The sequence below is a fragment of the Lipotes vexillifer genome, unplaced genomic scaffold (assembly GCF_000442215.2).
Source record: "Lipotes vexillifer unplaced genomic scaffold, Lipotes_vexillifer_v1.1 scaffold1043, whole genome shotgun sequence".
Lineage (NCBI taxonomy): Eukaryota > Metazoa > Chordata > Mammalia > Artiodactyla > Lipotidae > Lipotes > Lipotes vexillifer.
Genome location: NW_006769301.1, coordinates 110,765 through 128,351, shown reverse-complemented (window position 1 = coordinate 128,351; position 17,587 = coordinate 110,765). Strand labels below are relative to the sequence as shown.

At 38.6% G+C, this 17,587-nt stretch overlaps 1 protein-coding gene across 1 annotated transcript in view; it reads left to right on the top strand.

Moving 5' to 3' along the window:
* The window catches only part of LOC103080161 (gamma-aminobutyric acid receptor subunit beta-1-like), a gene marked incomplete at its 3' end in the record, with an annotated part of 137,179 nt that overhangs the window by 46,477 nt on the left and 73,115 nt on the right, over window positions 1–17,587 (top strand). The gene's annotated exons all lie outside the window — the stretch shown is intronic.

The window sequence follows — 17,587 nt, the reverse complement described above, 5'->3', positions numbered from 1 at the left end:
AATAGCTTGAGAAAACTTGACACAAGGCAGGTGATTAGTCCAATTTCACACAGTTATTACTATATTTGTTTCTATGTATTTTATGCAATATATTTTCTCTGTGCAGTTCTATAAACATTCCAATAAGGTGCAGGATTTTGTGTTCAACAATCATAGTGTTAAAGCAGCTCTTATTATCCGGGAAGTTGTGCTGACGCGGTCTTACTGCCACCAGAAGTTTGTCAACATCAAACTTCTCCTGTGTGAGGTATATTCACCTTCTGGAAGCCAACAAGCAGATAAACAAACCCAAATAAACCTGCCCATGATGTCATGGTAAAAAAGAAAAGAATCATAATGTTATACTTTAAAAAGTATATCTCTTCCTTCGTCTCCCTCTTACTCAATGGTTGATGAATCTCAATTTATCCAATTTTAATGAATTGAATGTTTTAGACAGGAGGTACTACAATGGCTTTTCCTAGTATTAGACATTATAACCCACGAAAATCCATTCAATACCTACTGGCTGTTTTGTATAGCAAACTTTCCATTTTCATTGACTGTGGGACAAGATTCCTTCTGGCTACAAGAGTGGGCTGTGTACCAGGCAGAATAACCTCAGGAGAAAATGAATTTAACTTTTCTTGGGGCTCTCTCATTTGTTTGTTTTGTAATCATATATAAGTTGTTTTTTTTCTCTTCCACTGTAAAATAGAGAGGGTAATCCTTGCTTATTTTACAAAATTATTAAGTAGATGAAAATAACTTTAGATAATACATGAAGTTCTACAAATATAAATAAGAATTTATAAATTTAGAGTTAGTGGTATAAATGATATTGACATATATGGTTTCATGCAACTCTAGTCATCTGATGTCACTTTCATGATTTTTGCAAAAGCTGAGGATCACTTGAGTTATTCTTTACATAATATTTTATATCAACTCTATTTTGTTACCAAAATTAATTTATTTTTAAAATGAAACTTTCTATCACTGTTGTAAATGGAAAATAAATATTTTGAGAAATAGAAGATAACTTCAAAAATAAATTCAATAAAAATAATGCCATTAAATTCTAGCTAGGTGCTGCTGCCTGCTATGTCTCTGCCCTACTCTCTTTGTTAAAATCAGAGACTAGTAGCTATTACAGAGCATCAAAAATTACACTAGTTTTATACCTAGGCTTTCTACCAGATGTAAACCAGAAGTGTAGCAAGATATTTAAAAAGAGTAATTTGTTCACTGTGTCATTCTCTGCTATTTCTTACATGGCTTAAAATTATCTTGCCTCACATATGTAGGACATGTCCCTCATTTGGAGGGAAAGCAGCACAGCAGGAAGTGTAATGGGTTAGGATTCTGTGCTCTGCCCCATACCTTGGCACATCACTGATGTCTGTGAGTCTTAGTTTCTTAATTTCAAATACAGGTGTTGAGATATATTATTTCTAAGGTCTCTCTTCCCTGAAATACTGTGCAGTGTATTTCATTGATACATGCAGAATAGTTAGCACCTCATTTCATAAATATCTGAGAATGTCTAGATTCTCATTTCTAAAGGAACAATCTTGTTCATCACAATGTTCTGTCTTTATAAATAGGTCATTCTGAACTTCTATTGACATCACCAATTCAATAGATGGCCAAGCTTATGGGGAAATCAGGGAATTCACTTTAATACTGCCTGTAATGAGAGATTAGATGCAATAGGGTATGTGAAATTATCAGATATTCACGAATAATAGGCTACCCTGATCTCTCCTGCTACAGTGCTACAGAAATGTCCTGATTGATAGTACGCTTTTACAAAGGAAAAGAAAAAAGTATAGATTACCCTACTTCCAACAAGCCTTTGGCAAGCACACCTGAATAAATACAGCACTAGATGAATTTAGGAGACCATTAGTCTTGTAATAGATGAATTCTCAGTGATTTAATGATGACTTGAAACGCAGGCCTTGATAATGTCCTCCGCTCTGCAAAGCAGGTCATTTCAGTTGGTGGGAGACACCGACTCATGCTTCCCATTGCATGTTTTAGACTTTACATTCTTGAGACTATTGTTAGTTACACACATGAATGCACACATATGTATTATATATTACTACAAGGGAGGCAAAACTTGAGTTCCTTTTAATTTGTAGTAACCGGCAGCTTTTCTTAATATCTTATTTTGTGAAATGTATGCTCTTCTAAAGCTGATGATTATGTATGCCACCCAACTTTCCCACTGATTATCAGAATAAAGTAAAAATGTGCATCAAAAACTTCACACTTAAGTCCTGGGGTTAGAGGCTCCTCCAGGCAAACTGATCAGTGGAGAAAACAGGGCCGGCCGGCCTCTCTCAGATCTTCGCTGTGTCTTCGGTCAGGCACTCCAGTGTCGGTCAGTACTGCTCCATCACATTGCTAGCTACCTCACGCCACTCTAAAACTCTTCATCTCCTTGCCCCACACCAGAACTTACTAAGACCTGGCTTACTTGTCCTTTGGAATTTTGGTTCCTGCCCTGGGAACCTAGGACCTGTTAAAGATACCTCCGTGACTCACTTTTACTACTCACAACTCAATAATTGTTCTGGATTTCCCCAAGCCTCTGCTCACCTAGTCTCATTTTCTGATCACATACCTCACTAGAGAGTCTGTTACAATCACCCACCTGCTTTAGGCCCTCAGACAGCTCACTCAGTCTCCCAAGCCCTGGGTATGGGCTGTAACATTGTATTGCCTCATAGGAAAAAAATCTCAGCAGTAAAGGAGAAAAAAATTAGAAAAGAAATACAGTTTGATTCCTTTAAATTAAAACTGATCATTTTTTAATCAAAAGGAATTCTTAGAGTAAGTCATCAATATGAGTGTAAAGTAGCTATGGTTTCTTTCATGGTGGACAAATTAAATTAAAAGTCTCAAGGACAAACATCAATTACAGCTTAAATAAATAGAATGTGTTGTACTCAAATGTCATGCCATTTCTGTTTCAGCCTTCTGTGGGAATGCTTCTGCCAATATGTGGTTTTGGCTTTGTAAGGCAAACACAGGGAAGCTGCTTCTTTTGTCTTCTAGATTTTAAGTGGTAATCAGTATAACCTAGCACCACTGAACTAGCTAAACCTGATTACTATCTATATTCACATATGCCTTCAAATTAGGCTTACCCATCTCTCATTTCAACGTCAACACCCAATAAAGGTAAATGCAAGATACCAAAGCATCTCTGATGCAGGACCTCTCCCTCTCTCTCTCTGTATGTGTGTGTGTGTGTGTTTGGATGCACTGAATAAGCAGCTCTGAAATCAATAACCTTTCCCTAGAGTCAGTTTACACAATTCATAGAAGGATTTAGTATAGCACTTGGCACAAAATAGAATTTTGTAATGGTACCTATGATTAGTTTGGGGCTTCTCACACTGCCTGATTCTGAGCTTCTCATCCCTCAGGCTTAACTCTGTTTCTGGTGCTAAGGGATTTAGAATGAGTCATAAATAACATAGCTCAGGCAGCCAGAGTGTTCCCTGGCAGAGCCAGGAAAAGTCCCCTTCAAGATGAGGCAGGGACATTGACCCTCCATTTCACTGTTAAACTGGCCTGTGCTCTTGGGTTCTACATCAACAAAACCAGTTTCAGTGAGAGCTGCCACTTACTAGCTGTGGGATGGTGGGCAAGTTACAAACCTGTGAGTCTCTGTTTCTCTTCATTTGAGATGGCTATCAGTAACTTATTACATGATTTGGGGTAAGATGCCTAACTCACTTTCCCTCAGTTTCCTCACCGCTAAAATGAAGAAGTCGGACTTGTCATTATTAGATAATCACTAAAACTCCATCTAGATCTGACATTTTTATTCATTGACAGGTGATTAAAAAATAAAATAAATGATTAAAACAATAAATGTGTGTCAACCAATTATATAATATTTTCCCCCTCTTGATATTGGAAGTTTAATGAAAAGAATCTATGGTAGGGGCTTCCCTGGTGGCGCAGTGGTTGAGAGTCCACCTGCCGATGCAGGGGACGTGGGTTTGTGCCCCGGTCCGGGAAGATCCCACATGCCGCGGAGTGGCTGGGCCCGTGAGCCATGGCCACTGGACCTGCTCGTCCAAAGCCTGTGCTCCACAGCGGGAGAGGCCACAACAGTGAGAGGCCTGCATACTGCAAAAAAAAAAAAAAAAAGAAGAATCTATGGTAATATTCTATATTAGATTTTTTGTGGCTATGTCTATATTTTAACCTTTAAAACACTTTTTTTTTTGCTTCTAAAACAAGTGAAAATGATTCACAAGTAAACAACATTCACTTTGTATTAATGCAACACTTAATTTTCTGTGTTCATCAGTTCACAGATTGCTTATGACTTACCATATTGTCACTTGACAGAGATTGAAACAGTATACTGAACTAGAGTAAATAACAAACTTAGAACAGCAGGCTGTTTGCAAAAATGAGAAAAAAGAATCTCACTTCTCAGGAGATTTTATTTTTCAAGGGAAGGAAAGATTATTTTGAATTATTTTAGTTATTGTTGCTGTATAACAAATCAGTCCAAAATCTTGTGTCTTAAAACAATTTTTTCCCTCATGATTCTCTGGGTTGGGCAAGTCTATTGCTGGTCTAATCTGGAGTCACTCCTGTGGCTGCAGTCATCTGATGACTCAATTGAAGGCTTTATATGATGGAGATGGTTTTATTCACATATGCATTTCGGGCTTGCTCTACCTATCACCTCCAGCTGGCCTGTCACCTCCACAGCCTGGTAACCCAAGGTTCCAAGAGGGCTGGAACAGATGTTGCAAGGTCTCTTAAGGCCCAGGAGAGTTCAAAGCGTTGCTTTTGCCACATTCTATTGGTCAAAGCAAGTTACAAGACTATCCCAGATACAAGAAGGTGAAGAAATAGACTCCAGCTCTTGATGGCAGGAGTAGCATGTCACATTGCCAAAGGATTGACAGAGAGGAGTGATTTACTGTAACAATCTCTCATGCCAGTATACTGTTTCCATAAAGACAATTTGGAGAGACCTCTTTTATCCCCATGTTCTTACCAGCTTTGATTTAAGTAATTTAAATTATTAACATTTAAACTATGTTAAATGAAGAAGAAGCTGAACTCAAAGTATTCAGAGAATAGTACAGTGAAATTTTTTTTTTTTTTTTTTTTTTTTTTTTTTTTTTTTTTTTTTTTTTTTTTTTTTTGCGGTACGCGGGCACGCAGGCTCAGCGGCCATGGCTCCCGGCCCCAGCCGCTCCGCGGTGCGGGGGATCACCCCGGACCAGGGCACGACCCCGCGTGCCCTGCATCGGCAGGCGGACTCTCAACCACTGCGCCACCAGGGAAGCCCTACAGTGACATTTTTAAAGATAACCAGTTCCACTTTTCCGATGTTGAGGATTCTTAGTCAAACATTTGTTTAAAGATAAATTTGTGGCCTATGGGAATTGGTTAATGGTTCTTTTGTACTGTAAATGGAATTTTCCTTACCAAAAATCTTTTCAGTTTCCTTCAGGAAAGTCATTGGTTACATAGTTCTTAAGATATATTTTATAAAACAACGCATATTTTAAAAAGAAAACAAAATCTTTAATACATTCTTTTGTGTTAGAAGATTTTTTACACACACAAAAAAGGCAAATGCTACATAAAGGATAGTATTGTTGAAAATTATTAGTTTATAAAGGGAAATTGCGATCACTCAGCTAATCAGAACTCAGAACTTCATCAGTGAACAAGCCAAAAGTCATTGAAGTATCAATAATGGACCTGCTAAACTGAGCTGAAAACTAGGGCAAAAAATCACAGCGCAGATCTATGGAGTGAATACAAATGCTCCTGTACTTGTCAGATTATACTACTCTTAATTCACTGGCTCATTACCCACATCTGTGCTGTAGGATGGCTTGTGGTCCACAGGGGTGTCTAACGTCATCACTCAAATAGGTTCTCATTTCTTCCAAGACAGTCCTCTTAGTGGTCTTGTCAGGAAGGGAAAAATTTCCCCTCTACCTCTCTCGAGTTCTTTGTGGCTGGACTAATGATAGAATTGACACATGACAGATTTAAGAAACAAATTTTGATACATGTGCACGGCGGTCTCATAGAAATGGGACCTAAGAAGTGAACAAAGCGGGAAGCTCTTATATTTTTCAAAGAAACAATAAATTTGTGAGGACTTGATAGGACAAAGAAGCCTGGGTTCGGTGGGGGGCGTTCATTACTGAAGAATCTATACAGAATTTGGGCTTAGGGTAGTAAATTTAATAAGTAAAAAATTCAGCCCCAAATTCCCTGTCTGTGGTGATAAGAGTGTCTTCCTGCCTCCAGGTGCAGGGAATGCCCTCCCATGTGACAGATTTATTTCCTGCTTTAGGGAGCCAGGGAGGAGGGTCAGAGTGTCGCTCTTGCATTGACTCTTTCTTAAGTAACTAATTCAAAGTAATCAGTAGCCATTGAGGCACATTTGGGGGCAGCCTGCTCTGGGCCCTACAGTCTTCAGTGCCTGGGAGGCTATTGGAACAGCCTCAGTCCTGTTCCTGATGCCTCCATGACTGCCATATTCAAAGCGCTGAAATGTTCCTAGGTTTCCTTTTGTCCTTAGGGTGCTGGGACCAAGCTTGATCCCACATGGAAGTGGGGAAATGCTGTTTTCATATCTCATAAAACACTTTATTGATTTTCGAAGTGCCTTCAACCTTTGTCTGAATTAATTCTCTACAAAGGGTTTTTACTTAATCCATGAGGATGGCATAGGGTCATTGTATTAGTCACGGAACTCCAGAGAAACAGAAGAAAGAGGATGTACATAGATATAAGTTAGAGGAGATTTATTACAGGAATTGGCTTGCACAGCTATGGAGGCCAAGAAGTCCCACGATCTGCTGTCTGCAAACTGGAGACCCAAGAAAGCTGGTGGTGTAATTCAGTCCTACTTTGAAAGCCTGCACACTGCGGGAGCTGCTTGTGTGAGTCCCACAGCTGCAAAGCCCAAGATCCAGGAGCTCAGATGTCCAGGGGTAGGAGATGGACAGCTCAGCTCAAGAAGCGAGAGAATTCACCATTCCTTTGCTTTTATGTTCTATTGGGGCCCTCAATGGATTGGATAATGCCCACCCACATTTGAATGAGCAAATCTCTTTACTCAGTCTACTGAATCAAATGCTAATCTCTTCCAGAAGCACCTTGACAGACACATCAAGATATATTGTTTTACTAGCTCTACAGGCATCCATGAGACCAGTCAGCTCAACACACAAAATTAATCATCACAGTAATGAAACCAGGCTATTGTTCCTATTGACCATTTTTCTCTCTATTCAAGCAAGCACACAAGGACTTCCCCTTCCCACAAGCAAGTTTCTCTACTGGAAAAAGCAGGTATAAATCCCTATAAGCAAAGAGACATTGGGGAAAGATGATAATCTTTTGACCTCACCAACCCATGAGACATGCCAGGATGTATCTGAAGTTCAATTTAGTCTCAGCTAGAACGCCAGACATATGACATAATAAAATATGTTAGCCTTAATACCTGATTTTCAGGGTTTCCCAGACAGGAAGGTCAAATGCTAGAATATCTAGTTAAAAGCCCTGTGATTATTAATCCTACATGATCCCATAATATTATAAAAATTTCCTTTAAATAAACTTTTTGAAAGTACCTTGGGAAAACAGCATAGTATGGTGAAAAGAGCTTGCAGTCAGACAGATCTTAACAAACAAGCACTCTCTCAAATTAGCATCATGTTTTAAGGTTTGTTTTCATGTCAAAAATTAAGATAATAAAACAATGTAGGATTATTTGAGGAACTGAGGAAGAAAATGTGTGTAAAGCATTTAGCATACCATTCAATAGGAGGTAGCAAACTTTGGATACAAAGAAGCTAGCATTGCTTTTGCAGCCTAGGAACCTACTTAGGGCCTGGGAGAAATAGTTCCTTCTTAATTATATGTATATTTAAAATGGTAATTTCTATATGTCATGATATTACATGGAAATGTTAATCTGGGAATTATTTTAATTCTTATTTACTATGGTGGTTAGCGGAAGTGATGGAGGGCAAGAAACATGAAATTGTATAAGATATCCCCTCCATGAATGCACTTGAAAATTAGAAAGTTGGCTGCTTTTCCTACTTTCAGAAAAATGTGAGGCATTAGAATTCCTTCAGCAGACGTTTACTGAACACTAAGAGAGCATAATTACTGCCCTCATGGAAGGGGGCAAACAATAAACAAATGCAATACTGCATATAAGAGGCTGAGATAGGAACATCCGGGTCAAAGAAAAATGACTTTAAATGGGGAGACGAGGGAGGCCTGTCTAAGGAAGTGACTCTAAACTGAGACCTGGAGAAGGAGAAGCACCTAGAAATGTAAAGACCAGGAGTACTAGGCTGGGAGAAAAGCCAGTGATGAATCCTAGTGGAAGAGCCTGGCATGTTTGCATGGCCAGGCTTAGGAAGAGGAAGAAAAGTGGTAGGAATGAGGCTGGAGAAGCAGGAAGCGCCTATGGAAGAACCATGTGGGCTCCAGCCTGGAACCCTGAAGAAGAGCTGGTTTCTTTACTTTGCAGCTGTGTCACTGAGAAGTCCAGCAGACGTTACAAGGACCCATAAGCATGGAATTCTTATTGTATTAAATATTTAACAAATGATGCATTAACCACTGAACCAGCAGCTGCTACTACCCATCCAAACACTAAGCTGCTGACCATCATTCCATCAGTCTGCATGACTTCACAAAGAGATCTATTAACTGTAATATTTCCTAGCTGTAACCAATGTTTGCAGGGCCTGTCTTTGTAAAAATAAGATTTTTGGATTCCACCTATATGCATTAATATACAATATTTGTTTTTCTCTTTCTGAGTTAATTCACTCTGTATGACACTCTGTAGGTCCATCCACATCTCTACAGATGACCCAGTTTTGTTCCTTTTAATGGCTGAGTAATATTACATTGTGTGTATGTGGAATCTAGAAAAATGGTATAGATGATCTTATTTGCAAAGCAGAAATAGAGACTGATTAAATAGCTGATTTACAATATTGTTAGTTTCAGGTATACAGCCATATTGTTAGTTTCATATATGTATATATATACTTTTATATATATAATTTTTCAGATTATTTTCCATTATATGTTATTACAAGATATTGAATATAGTTCCCTGTGCTACACAGTAGGTCCTTATTGTTTATGTATTTATATATAGTAGTGTATATATGTTAATCTCATACTCTTAATTTATCCCTCCCTCCCTTCCCCTTTGGTAACCATAAGTTTGTTTTCTATGTTTGTAGTCTGTTTCTGTCTTGTAAATAAATTTATTTGTACTATTTTTTAGATTCCACATATAAGTGATATCATATAATATTTGCCTTTCTCTGTCTAACTTTCTTCACTTAGTATGATAATTTCCAGGTCCATCCATGTTGCTGAAAATGGCATTATTTCATTCTTTTTTAATGGCTGAGTAATATTCCATTGTGTGTGTGTGTGTGTGTGTGTGTGTGTGTGTGTGTACCACATTTTCTTTATCCATTCATCTGTTGATGGACTTTTAGTTTGCTTCCATGTCTTAGCTATTGTAAAGAGTGCTTTTATAAACATTGGGGTGCATGCATCTTTTCAAATTAGATGAATACCTAGAATTGGTATTGCTGGATCATATGTTTTCCACAGCGGCTGCACCAATTTCCACTCCTGCCAACAATGTGGGAGAGTTCCCTTTTCTCCACACCCTCTCCAGCATTTATTATTTGTAGACTTTTTGATGATAGCCATTCTGACTGGTGTGAGGTGATACCTCGTAGATTTGATTCACATTTCTCTGATAATGAACAGTTGATGATCATTTTTTCATGTGCCTACTGGTCAATCTGCATGTCTTCTTTGGAGACATGTCTGTTTAGGTCTTCTGTCCTATTTTTGGTTGGGTTGCTTTTTTGATATTGAGCTGTATGAGCTGTTTGTATATTTTGGAAATTAATCCCTTGGCTGTGACATTGTTTGGAAATATTTTCTCCCAGTCCGTAGGTTGTCTTTTTGTTTTGTTTATGGTTTCCTTTGCTGTGAAAAAGCTTATAAATATGATTAGGTCCCTTTGTTTACTTCTGCTTTTATTTCTTTTGCCTTGGGAGACTGGCCTAAAAAAATATTGCTATCACTTATGTCAGAGAATACTTTGCCTATGTTCTCTTCTAGGAGTTTTATGGTGTCATGTCTTACATTTAAGTCTTTAATCTTATATTTGTCTTTAATACTCCAGCTTTTCTTTTTGAAGCACAAAGAAATTTTCATGTGTTTCACTATTAATCACAAGCACAAACATTGGACTGGGGAAAGAGGTAAAGGAAAGATCTTTAAAAACTTAGATGTTTTTCCCTTTGGGGATCTCTTTTCTCCAGCCATTTTTGTACTTCTGAGGTTCTAACGTGATTCAGTGGACTGTGTCCTTAGATTTTATTCCTAAAAGTGCAGCTCATCATTCTCCCTTTCTGCCTCAGCAAGTCCCCATAATCTGCCTTTTCTCAATAGTACATGAGCTTATGGGGGAAAGCCTTGACTTTGGGAACCAAAGAGCTGTGTTCTAATCCAGTTCACCTCAAAGTACCAGCCTGAAGTGGGTATGTGTAACCATTTGAGACTATTTTCTCATTAGGAAATTGAGAATACTAATTCCTACTCTTTCACAGAGTTTGAGTGGAGAATATATGAAAATCAAATATATATATGTTAAAAAAAACATATAGCATCAATAGGCTTTAAATAGAAGGTCTGAAACATATAATGTTTTATAAATAAAGGAGAAAATAATAAATTGTTTAAGGATTCTAATATTACTTGTAATCACATAATCAGATAGTCAGTAATGAGATATATGGTCAGTTTTGTCTGACGGCTAAAAAAGAATTATTACTCTATATACTATGGTTACATTTTATACTATTAAAATCTGGGAGGATAACAGAAACTACATGGAAGTAGGTAGTAAAAATATCCCAATTGTTATCAAATTATTTGCAAGTATCAGATTTAGGGCAGAAACACCATGTCTTCCTTTGATAATTCTAGAGAATAATTTCTGCCTAATGTCATTTTAGTTCTATCACATTTGTGACTATTCTTCCTTCAGTACGTTTTTTAATCAGGAAACTGCTAATGTTTTCAGACGTTTTAGCTGAATGTGAAAACAATTACTGCTATGATTGGGAAAGTTATTAATGCCATACATGACCCATCTAAGGGGTAGGAAATTGAAAGTAAGCTGTTAGCAAAGAAGTCTGAATGACATGCTATTAATTTCATGAAATAGAAAATGTCTAATACAATTAATTGTAACCAGCCTTTCCCACAATAGACTCCCATCTATTTTAGATTACAAAATTGCATAAAATTTGTCATATAAAGCCATTTTACAGTGTTTCCTCTTAGTCCTCTGAAACATTCAAATCCAAGAATTGTGCAGAACTGGAATCTGATGGTAGGAAGACAAGGTAAAGTGAAGAGGTTGGGTGAAAATCAAACTGATGAATATTTTCCTGGCAGCTGACCTGACAGACACAACATTGGGAAAATTATTGAGGTATTAGCCATAGCATATTGGAATATTTTGGAGTTGGTGTGGTCTCACCCTGATTATCTTTTCTCTCCCTCAAGAATTAAGGACAGGAACCCTGGCTTATGCTGACCCTTTCTATTGATCTCAAGCCTTCAGGGAAATAAAAAGAAGTTCTGTCTCTCTAACTACTAAAGATTAGAGAACCTAATACAATAAAGGTGTGGATATAAGCAAACTTTACCCAAAGACCTCAAAAATATAGGAGTACACGGACAAGAAAGTATGGACCAGCATAGCGTAGGGGTGAGCAGTCAAGCCTGCACATGTCTTGCAGCGTGAGGCATACACATGTGCCTGCCAGGAATGGCTTTTTTCTACGTAGTTCTTTTCTACTCTTTCATCCTGGGCCACCCCAAGTATCACCTATTCTATGAGACTTTTCCAGGCAGTGTCTCCTATCTCCTCAAAGAGTATAGATTTCTTATAGTCTGGTCCCACTGTGTACAGCTCAATAATAGCACTAATCATATTTTAATATGATCAGTTCATTTATCCCACAGGGCAATTTTGTCCCCCAGGGAACCCTGGGCAGTGTCTGGAAATATTTTTGGTTGTGACATCTAAGGAGAAGGCTGCTTGCTACTGGCATTAGTGGGTAGGGACCAGGGATGATGCTAAACATCCTGCAATTCGCAGGACAGATCCCACAACAAAGAATTGTCCTGCTTGAAAAGTCTGCAGTGCTAAGCTTGAGAAACCATTTAATTGCTCATTGCTAAACTCTCACTGAATATCAGAACCTGTGTTAGGTTCAGAAGGGAGAGATAAATATCAAGATAACAGGGTCAAGTTATTTCTTTACATGACAGTCTTCCTCCCTGTATTAAAGTGGTAACATTCTGAGCTTACAAAACAGAAACAGCCTCACAGACGTTGAAAACAAACTTATGGTTACCAAAGGGGAAAGGCAGGTGGAGGGATAAATTATGAGTTTGGGATTAACATATATACACTACTGTATATAAAATAGATCACCAACAAGGACCTGCTGTAGAGCACAGGGAACTCAATACTCTGTAATAACATATATGGGAAAAGAATCTGAAAAAGAATGGATATATGTCTATGTGTAACTAAATCACTTTGCTGTACACCTGAAACTAACACAACACTGTAAATCAACTATATTCCAATAGAAAATAAAAATAAAAAAAAAAAGAAAACTTTCTCGTGACTCTCCCCTCCAATCAGCCTCTTGGCCCAATGAGTGCCACAACCATCCATTCATTCTGTTCCTCAAGGCTAGGAGTCACCGTGGTCTTCTCTGTCCTCCCCATTTCCAGTTCATTACCAAGTCCTGCAGATTTTTCCTGCCCTCCCCACATCCTACCTACTAGACATAAATTGTTCCTCTGACTTTCAGCTGCTTTTAGGATAAAGACTAAATTCTTCCAAATCTTTTCATGTTCTTCCCCAGCTTCTCCACTAGCATCACTGAACACGATGCCCCTCCCTGGTCCCTTTCTGCCCTCCATCTATGTAGCCTCCTTTCAGAGTCTTGGTCTGGGCCTTCCTACACACTGGGGTCTCTGTCTGAGCTATGTTTCCTTTCCCTTTTTCCCCTGATTAAATCCCACTCATCCCACCTATCTCTGTTCAATTATTTCTGCCTCAGAGAGATTTCCTCTGGCCACACTGTGGGTCTGTTCTCCCCACGGTCCCTCATAGCCCCTTTCTTTATAGCATTTGTCACTGTAATTATGCCTTAATTTGTGTGATTACATTTGCTTTTGCTCACCATTAATCTGCAGAAATTCAGAAGGGCCTGGAACGTCTTCAGAATTTATTAAACATTTGCTGAATGAACAAATAACTAAAGGAAGGAATATGTGAATCTGAGGTCATGTTATAGATATCAGTTGGCACAACTAGTTTCTGACTTTATTCACAGTTTAACTGTAGTCACTGCTCTGTTATTTCAAATAATGATGGAGATCAGTGCCCCACCACAGGTCTTACCATTATCTTAAACAACTGGTTTTATAGAGACTTATCCTCTTTCAACCAGAGCAGCTCTTTGGGCAGTAGTTGAAAAAAACATGCTAGGAAACAAAAATTTTTAAACACGGTTTTGAAAAAGTAGGAATGAAAAAATGTTTTATTCTAATCACATAATTGTTCAGACTTCACTGTTTAGTTAATCTAAGTCTTTTACATGTGTAGAGGGTCCAAGCTTTAGCTTAAGCTATATTTCAATCCTATTAGGATTGAAAGTCTGGAGTGCATCTGTTGAACTGGTAAACCACAACTGCTAGGGGCCAACTTGAATGAGAATTTGAGAAGATGCAAGGGAAAAAAATGTCAGGCAGAAAAACCTAGCGTAGAAAAAAAATTCCCTGATACAGCACAGTATTTGTCTGAGGGTTTGGTAACGAATGGGACTGCTAAATGCAAACTTAAAAGTCATTCACTCATTCACTAAACGTAGTGAGACATGGGGCACAATGCTTTGGAACCCCTTCAAAAGAATATTTAACAGAGTTTACGTATAGAAAGGAGGAATAAATGCACTTTCTCATTTTGATAGAACTCTAAACAACTCTGGCAACTTGAATGTCCCAGAAGCGATGGTGGGGTTAGGCAGGTGCCAGCAGACATGACAGACCAACAGAAGTACCACAAGCCCCCGGTGGCCGTACCTGGCAAGGGTGACAGCGGTCTGTGTTCATGAGACAACACATGAACAATTCTGCAGTTCCCAGAAAAGAGGAAAGGTACTCTGCTTAGCAAATAAAGACTACAGCTGAGAAGCCTGGTTCAAGTGCATATTTGAGAAGTTTATAAGGAGGAGGTGTCATGTATGTGCAAATGGGGAGCAAGGGCTGTTGGAACACAATGACAACTCTGAACCCCATACCATTTGTACCTGCAGCCTGGTGAGGCCTGGCAGAAACACTGCGAACACTTATGACTCATCAAATTCATAAACTGATTCTTGATTCATACTAATCTTTTAATCTTCACGTTTGTCAGTCACTTTCACTAGCTGTCACTGCTGAGTTACTCTCTCTCAAAATATCACAGCTGTGGATATTAATGTATTCTTTGCAAATTGTGCTTATTCTTCAATGGAAGTGACTATTATCTTTGATAACTTAATGAGGACTTTCATTCCAAAGATCAGTCACATGCATCACATTCCATAAGCCATGGATCACCCTTACCTGGAATTTAAATGAGAATCATTACTTTATATTAAACTTTATCGCTGGGGGGAAAACATCTGATAGACTAACCACATGTTTGAGGAACAATGAAAAATCTTTGAAAATATAAAATGCTTAGAGTAGACTAATGACAAATATTTCACTTTGCTTTTAGTGAGCCCATTTTTATTCATTTAAGGGACTTTTGTCATAGAGTCCTAGAGCTGGAAAAACAACTCCATATGTCATATAGTCTGTCCTCCTGCCTTCACACTGATGGTGGTCTCACATACTTTCATATATCTTCAGGGATCCCTTTGCTATGACCATGCCAGTATGAATATAAAAATTCCTATGCATGGAGAGTAAATACAGCCTCCTATACCCTCTGTTGATTTTAGATCCTAGAAGTCTTTGGAATTCTATTATTACTCTATTTTGCCTTACCTTTTGCTGATCAGAATGGAAACTGCAAGCTAAGTAGGCAGTGAGACAGGCCAGCCAAGAAAGGACTAGGCACTGGAAACGAGACATGGCTACCGAGGTGAAATAGACCCACCACGTCGAACCCTGCAGAGAATAAGTGGTTTTGTAAAGGCAACAAGGTACATGCACAAATAAGAATAATGTAAGTAAAAAGTAGATTGTGGTAAATGTGTGTGGTAGGCAGAATCATGTCTCTCCATCCCATTTCCTAAAGATGCTCATGTCCTAGTCCTTAGACCCTGTGAATATGGTACCTTAGATGGCAAAAGGGACTTTGCAGATAAGATTAAGTTAAGGATCTTGAGATGGGGACATTATCCTGAATTACTCAGGTAAATGCAATCTAATCACTGGGTCCTTAAAAATGGAGAACATTTCCAGCATGTGGTAAGAAAGAAGAATGATCAGAGTCAGAGTGAGCCGTTCCACTGAAAGAACATTAAGAGAGATGCAGCTTTGCAGGTTTTGAATGGGGAGGAAAGGTCACGAGCCAAGGAATATGGGCAGCCACTGGAAACTGGAAAAAGCCAGGAAATGGATTCTGCCCTAGAGCTTCCAGAAAGGAACCAGCCCTCCTGACACCTCGAGTTTAGCCCAGAGAAATGTGTGCAGACTTCTAACCTACAGAATTGTAAGATAACAAAATTGTACTATTTTAAGCTCCTAAGTTTCTTGTCATTCATTACAGCAGCAAGAGAAAACCAATGTGACTAATAAGGTTGGGTCTCCCTTCTTCTGCCCGTGATTGCTTACATTCTCTTCTCAAAATAGCATCCAGAGTGACCCTATTAAAAAAAAAAAAAAAAAACCAGATCATGTCTCATTTCTGCTCAGAATCCTCCAGTGGCTTCCAATCTCAAATGGAGTGAAAACAAAACTCATCATGGCCTTCAAGGCCCCATATGCCATCTGTCCCATCATTTCCTGTGACTTTATCCCCTACTCTTCTCTCTCTCACTTCCCCTTCTCCAGTCACACTGACCACCTTGCTCTTCCTAGAACTCACCTGGCAGGCTTCTGCTTCAGGACTTGGGGTTTGGTGTCCCTGTGACTAAAAATCTCTTTACTTTGATAGCTGGGGACTCGCCTGTATACCCTACATGGGCCTTTGTTCCAGTGACTCCCATTAAGAGAATATTCCATGACCACAAATAAATTGGAATTGAAACCTCCCACTTCCACCCAATTTCAATTTTTTTGCTTTACTTTTTGCCACGTCACTTTTACATAAAATATACAGAACCATTTTACATATATTTTACTTATTTCTGTTGTTCATTATCTTTCTCTTTCCATTAGGATGTAAGGCTCACTAGTACATGGAGTTTTTCTGTTTTATTCATTGCTGATTCTCCTGTACCTAGAATGTTGTCTGGCATGTAATTGGTGCTTAATACATATTTATTGAATAAATGAATAAAAATGATATTAGAGGGCTTCCCTGGTGGCGCAGTGGTTGAGAGTCCGCCTACCGATGCAGGGGACACGGGTTCGTGCCCCGGTCCGGGAAGATCCCACATGCCGCGGAGCGGCTGGGCCCATGAGCTATGGCCGCTGAGCCTGAGCGTCCGGAGCCTGTGCTCCGCAGCGGGAGAGGCCACAACAGTGAGAGGCCCACATACCGCAAAAGAAAAAAAAAATGATATTAGAATTAAAAGAGGAAATAACCTTAAATGTTTATTCTCTTCTTGATCTCATGACATTTATATTCAATGGAACCCAGGTAAAAGATTTTTAAAACAACATATGAATTTCTGCACAAACCAGGAATTTTATAGTTAATCTTGCGTTACTTAGATTTATGATTAGTCTTTCTCCAATTCAAGATCTCTCAGTACTTCCAGCTTATTTCTCAAAAACTTAGTAATGCAGTAGTATCTGTGATTATGAATCTTGACACACTGTAGCACTCATCTGGTCTTGTCAAATTGGGATATATTCAATACTTAGTGGCACATGACCTGTCTTTCCACAGCCTCTTCTTAAAGTGCATTGGACACAACTGCTCTCATTCATTTCTCTATTACTAAAAATTAGCATGGTAATCTGGAATGTAGTTTGTCAGCACACACATACACAAAAGTGTTTTTCAGTTAAATTTTTTCTTTCTTCTACCTTTATTTCCATTTCAGCTTCATTAAAATTTGCCAAGGCTTCCCTGGAGTTGTCTCCCTGTCTCACCCCAAATCAATATAGGTATCATTTACTTTGGGGGGGTATTGATTTACTGTACCTAGTTCAAAGAGCTCATTACTGGGTTGGTATTTTATTATAAAACTTTATAAGTGAATGTTGTAATTTTCACAGAGGAAGAACTCCAAACCCTTCTGCTATCCGTCATTTGGAACTATTTCTT